Below are 5,864 nucleotides of genomic sequence, written 5' to 3'. Positions count from 1 at the left end.
GGCAGGCTGGCGGAGGTGTCTTCTGCAGGGGGAAAGCCTGGAGCGGCTTCCGTTTAAACTCGGCGGCGGTTTAATAAGACGCACTTTGGGGGGGGGGTACATTTTTTAAAGTGGGGAAAAAACTGTACATCTGTACAATTTTGGTACAATTTGGTTAAACTGGAACGCTTTTTGTAAACCAAAAATCAGCAATTCTGGCATTCGGTATTTTTTATTTACATTTTTCACCATGTAGGATTATAAACATCATATTTTAATAGTTTGGATAGATGATTCTGTACACATTAATGTCAAATAAGCTTCATTATTTGTTTTTAAAAAAATTTTTATTGGTAGAGAAGTGATTTCAATTTTTTGGCGGGTGGGGTGGGGGTGGGGTGAAGAAAAAGGGTTTTTTTGTTCAAAAATCCAATGTGATGGAGATGTCACTGGATGAATGTTTTCACTGGATGTTGTTTCATTCTTCCTTTTCTTTTGCTTTTTTCTCCTTTTTTATCCCGTCTATTCGGCATCTTTGGAAAAAAATAAATAAATAAATAAAAGTTAGTCGGGTGGTTTTAATGTTAGGGCTTCTTGGTGGACAATGAGGCTGTAAACTGTAATGTACAGTATTTTTATATCTGCCCTAGCAACCAATCACAGCTGCCATAGCAACCAATCACAGCCCAGCTTTTACTTCTGACGTTTTTCTGGTAAAATGAAAGCTGAGATTTGAGCGGTTGCTATGGAAATGTGATTGGTTGACTTACCTATCCCTCGCGGATGATGATCGCTCGGCACATGGGGCACGTCTGGTTTTCCAGCAGCCATGTATCTAGACAGGATTGGTGGAACATGTGGGTACATGTGAGAATGTACATGTCTCCTGTCATATTGTCCAAACATATGGGGCACTTGTCCTCCTCGCTGTTCACGTTGGTGGGTGATGGCGGTGGACGGCGGTCATTGATGCCATCTATGACATCCAAGAGTGCTATACTCTGCATCATATATCCCTGTAGGATATCCAGGAGAGATGTTCGTGTCTGGATACTCCTCCTCCTCCTTCTCCTCCTCCTCACAGTAATGGTTCCTGAAAAGCAGATATGTATCACTTTTAATGGATTCCAATGGACGCCATCAGCTGCCAGGTCTTCCATGTCCTATCTATAATCCAGGCACTGACAGATACAGACAGGGATATCGTCCCAACACCTGTGGGGGAGATCTATGTAACCATGTACGATGGGACGGTGGAGCAGTTACCATAGCAACCAATCAGATCCCAGTTCACATTTTTGAAAAGTCCTCAGAAACATGAAAGCTGGTATCTGATTGGTTGCTATGGCAACTGCTCCAATGCACAAAAGTCAATAAATCTATATATTTGATAGATTTATATGTATCTTGTGTTGGGTCTTTGACAGGTGGGTGGGATATGCGGCCTATTACCTCCATTACTGTTGGTTCCTGATGTTCTTCTGCCTCTCCTCCTTCTCCGGCGCGGCATGGCGCCAACCTCAACCTCAGTCGTCTCTATGCGCAAGTATTTATGATAAACACAAACAGTCAGAACTCGAGACACGAATGTCTCAATGAGAACTGACACCGGGAGACCAATGTGGAAGGGTTTTCTGTGGAAGGTTGGTGACGTCATAATAGTGAGGTCACAGCAACCTATATATAACAATATATAATACATTGTTGCAGGACAAAACAAATGTTGTTTAACCCATAGCCGCACCATGCAGTTATAGTACGTCCTGGCAGGAGGTTAGTTTCCGCACCAGGACGTACTATAACTTCCCGGCTCCCGGTGCTCACTGTTTATGTAAACAGTGACCGGGAGCTGAAACTAAACTGTCAGCTGATAGCTGACAGTTTAGTGAAGCCGTTCCTGGACCCCCAGCAGGGGTCCAGGAAAGGCAATAACCGGCATCAGGGGATCGGTAACGATCCACTGATGCTGGTGCACAGTCATCAGTAACCCCCGGGTCCCGGTCTCTGCTGAGGTCCGGGACCGGGGGAAGCTAGGGCAGAGATCCCTCCCTCTCCTCCTCCCCTGCCTCTGATGACCCCCCCCCCCCCACGATCGGAGCCCCCCCCTCCCCCCGCGATTCCCGCGGCCCACCCGCGATTCCCGCGCCCTCCCCCGCGATCGGCACCCCAGTCCGCGGTAGCCACGCCACGTTAGTCAGTGTCCGTTAGTAATCGTTAGTCAGTGTCCGTTAGTAAGCGTCAGTCAGTGTCCATTAGTAAGCGTCAGTCAGCGTCCGTTAGTGTCAGTCAGCGTGCATTAGTAAGCACCAGTCAGTGTCTGTTAGTAAGCGTCAGCCAGCGTCCGTTAGTAATCGTTAGTCAGTGTCCGTTAGTAAGCGTCAGTGTCCGTTAGTAATCGTTAGTCAGTGTCCGTTAGTAAGTGTCAGTCAGTGTCCGTTAGTAATCATTAGTCAGTGTCCGTTAGTAAGCGTCAGTCAGCATCCGTTAGTAAGTGTCAGTCAGCGTGCATTAGTAAGCGCCAGTCAGTGTCTGTTAGTAAGCATCAGTCAGCGTCCGTTAGTAACCGCCAGTGTCTGTTAGTAAGCATCAACGTCCGTTAGTGTCAGTGTCTGTTAGTGTAATTCAGCGTCCGTTAATAAACATCAGCCTTCGTTAGTGTCAGTAAACGTCGTTGCATTTACTGCTACAGTACGCGTGCACACACAGACAGAGGTGCTCCTTCTCTTCTGAGCCGTGTTGTGCGTCCGTACAATTTTTTACGTTCACAAATTGGGTATTTTCTTACTCAGGAGAAATTGCTTTACAAATTTTGGGGGGCTTTTGCTTCTCCAAGCTTTTTGGAATTTGGAAAATTTGGGGTTTCACTAACGTGTAAGTGTGAAAAATGTGATTTTTAATGTTCATGGGCCCCTTTTGCAAAAAACTGTGAAAAACTTGTGGGGTCAAAATGCCCACTGTACCCCTTGTTACGTTCCTTAAGGGGTGTAGTTTTCAAAATGGGGTCACTTGTGGGGGGTTCCCACTGTCTCAGCACTAGTGGGGCTCTGTAACTGTAACATGGTCTCCTACATTTATTCCAGCCAAATCCACGCTCCAAAATCCAAAGGGTGCTCCTTCTCTTCTGAGCCGTGTTGTGCGCTTGTGCAGCACTTTATGTCCACAAATGGGGTATTAATAAAAACTGCAGATTCAGAGGAATAAATGTTTTATTACATTTTACTTTTTATAGCTGGTTTGGTATGAAAAAAATAGGATTGAATTGGGATCTCTGCAAAGAAAGTGGAAATTTTTACTTTCCACACTTTCTTTGAAGTTATTCCTGTGAAATGTGTAAAGGGTTAAAAAACTGTATGAATGTCAATTTGAATACTTGAAAGGGTGAAGATTTCAAAATGGGGTGAATTATGGACGTTTTCTAGTAAACAGGCCTCTAGAATATGCTTCAAAACTGATCTGGTCCCTAAAAAAATCTGAGTTTAAATTTTCACAAAAATTTTGAAAGTTGCTACTAAACAATTACGTCTCTAAAATCCCCCAAAAAAGTTAAAGCATGTTCACCAAATGCTGCCAATATAAAGTAGACTTGTTATAGATATGAATTAATCAATAATTTATGTGGTATAACTATCTTCCTTATTGGCAGAAACTTTCAAATTTAGAGAAATGCAATAATTTTTACATTTTTCACAACATTTTGGAGTTTTTCACAAAAAAACGCTAAAGGTATCGATCCAAATTTACCACTAACATAAAGTAGAATATGTCACGAAAAAACAATCTTGGAATCACAAGGATTGATAAAAGCATTCCAAAGTTACAGAGGCATAAAATGACACATGTCATATTTGAAAAATTTGGCTGTGTCATAAATGCCAAAACTGGCTGTGTCCCCTAAGGGTTAATCATTATTCTGTGTTGTCTTTTTTTTCTTTTATTATCACAATCCTTTAAAAGCACAAGAGACAAAGTCATGTTATCAAATAAATGGTGAAAAAACGACATTATCTTTATTACTAATGTGGGGAGTTTATATTTTCTACTTGTTATGAATATTTCATGTTATATCATAAATGTATTGCGTCACTGTTTACCAAATGCTTTGACATCCTGCAGTTCACATCGCGACCATTGGACGGCCACATACAGCATGAACGTCTCCAGAGTTTTTTTGTTTTTTTTTTAACACTGGTCAACTCAATGGCAACCAATGGTAATTTCTGTGACTGCTCTGTTTGCACATCCTGAGTATAATAAGACTACTAAGACGGCATTAGCTCCCATTTTAATTCATTGGTACCCTATGATTACTTCCTGCAGAGTTCCCCCACCCCCCCATGACCATCTAGATAGCGCGGTCACTATTCCCCATGGCATATTTGGAGTTAAACATCTGGGATTAGCGTTATGATCCCGGTGGGCAGATGACAGGTGATAGCAGCCACCAACTGGTGTGTATGGAAGAGGCCCAGTTGATATGCACATCTAGAGATGCCGTATTTAACATAGTGCTACACCCTGTTATTGCAGCCTGCCAGGCAGGGCTAGGTGCTGGGTGCTGGGCCTTTAGCTGTAAATGCTTGTGATGAGTTCTCACAGTTAAATGATACACAGAGCAAGGAACCATTGGTTCTCCATTCTGCTAATCACACTTGGGGTCCAGGCAGCATTATGCCCCTCGCCACAAGAAGGTGCCTTTCCCCCCAGCCAGGGGCGGATTAACTTTACCATAGGCCTCGGGCTGTTCACCAAGCCTGGTCCCCCCACCCCACTGTAACTATGGAAGCACTAGCCTGGCGTTCATAGTACAGGATAGATAATGTCATGATGTCCTGATTTGTGCAAAATTGCCATAAAAAAACAGTGATTTTTTGCAAATCATGGCAGAAGTGTAGCCAGGAGACAACACACCACTGAAAGTATAAGTCTTTTTGGGTGGTCATGGGCCCCCCAGGAGCTCAGGGCCCCGGGCTGCCGCCCGAAACGCCCCTATTATAATCCACTACTGCCCCCAGCTCCCAGATGTATGAGCGATATCACTCATGTGCTCGCAGAGCTTGGAGTAAAAGGCTGTAGGTTATAATCAGGGGAATAATGTAGACAGATGCTGTAGTGGTGCTGGTCCTGTAAGCAAATATTGATATTGCTGCTGTGTCCGGTTGAGGAGTTTGTGTGTAAGTTTCCAGTTACATGGTGGTAATGTCCTTTGTATAGAACCACAAGGGTTATAATGTTTCATTGTGTGTGTGATTATGATTTCATGTTGTACTGGGGCCAAAAGAACCCCAGCTACAGCTTTACATCATGGTAACACGGCTAGACAAGTATCATTTTGAGAACCTTTTTTAGCCTCATCCCCACATTTAAAAATTTGTGGGGTTACACTATTTGTGCATGGAGAGTGGAGACGTGCAAGAGTTCCCCCACGGAATTCTGTCAGTTTTACTCCGTGTGAACTGGCCCTTAGGCAGTTATCATTTGCAAAGAGGCCGGAAGCAGCGTCGTAACTACCATAGAGACAGACCATGCGACTGCTACGGGGCACAATGTGGCACTGGGGCCCTGGCCACCCCGGTGAGACATGGTGTGCCTCCATGGTGGCCACAGCTCCCATTACCCACTGGTAGGGCTCACCACAAATTGCTCCTGAGCTTGCTTCTTTGAGCCCCAGCAGATAATGGTGGAAATGTATGCCATGCATCATTAAAGCACAGACTTCCATGGCATACATTCCCGCCAATTGTCACTAAGGGGTTAAAATGGAAAAACAACACAAAAACATTTCTCCTTTTACTCCAAGCTCCGCAAGCATGTGAGTGATGTCACTCATGCATATGGAAGCTGGGGGCAGGGCCGGCGTCAGGGCTTACACGGGCAAGTGCCGGGGG

The 5,864-nt window shown here is 44.3% G+C and overlaps 1 long non-coding RNA gene across 1 annotated transcript; it reads right to left on the bottom strand.

The window, feature by feature from the left end:
• Positions 1-344: 344 nt before the first annotated feature.
• LOC138784336 (uncharacterized) lies at positions 345-1,877 on the bottom strand. The gene is made up of 3 exons (XR_011361821.1): positions 1,432-1,877; positions 750-1,072; positions 345-512 (listed from the first exon to the last, which is right to left on the bottom strand). It is a non-coding gene; the product is annotated as an uncharacterized lncRNA (long non-coding RNA).
• Positions 1,878-5,864: the final 3,987 nt, after the last annotated feature.

Source organism: Dendropsophus ebraccatus, chromosome 2 (genome assembly GCF_027789765.1).
Source record: "Dendropsophus ebraccatus isolate aDenEbr1 chromosome 2, aDenEbr1.pat, whole genome shotgun sequence".
In the NCBI taxonomy this organism is placed as follows: domain Eukaryota; kingdom Metazoa; phylum Chordata; class Amphibia; order Anura; family Hylidae; genus Dendropsophus; species Dendropsophus ebraccatus.
The sequence above is the reverse complement of the archived record's forward strand: the minus strand, read 5'-3'. Positions and strand labels throughout refer to the sequence as shown.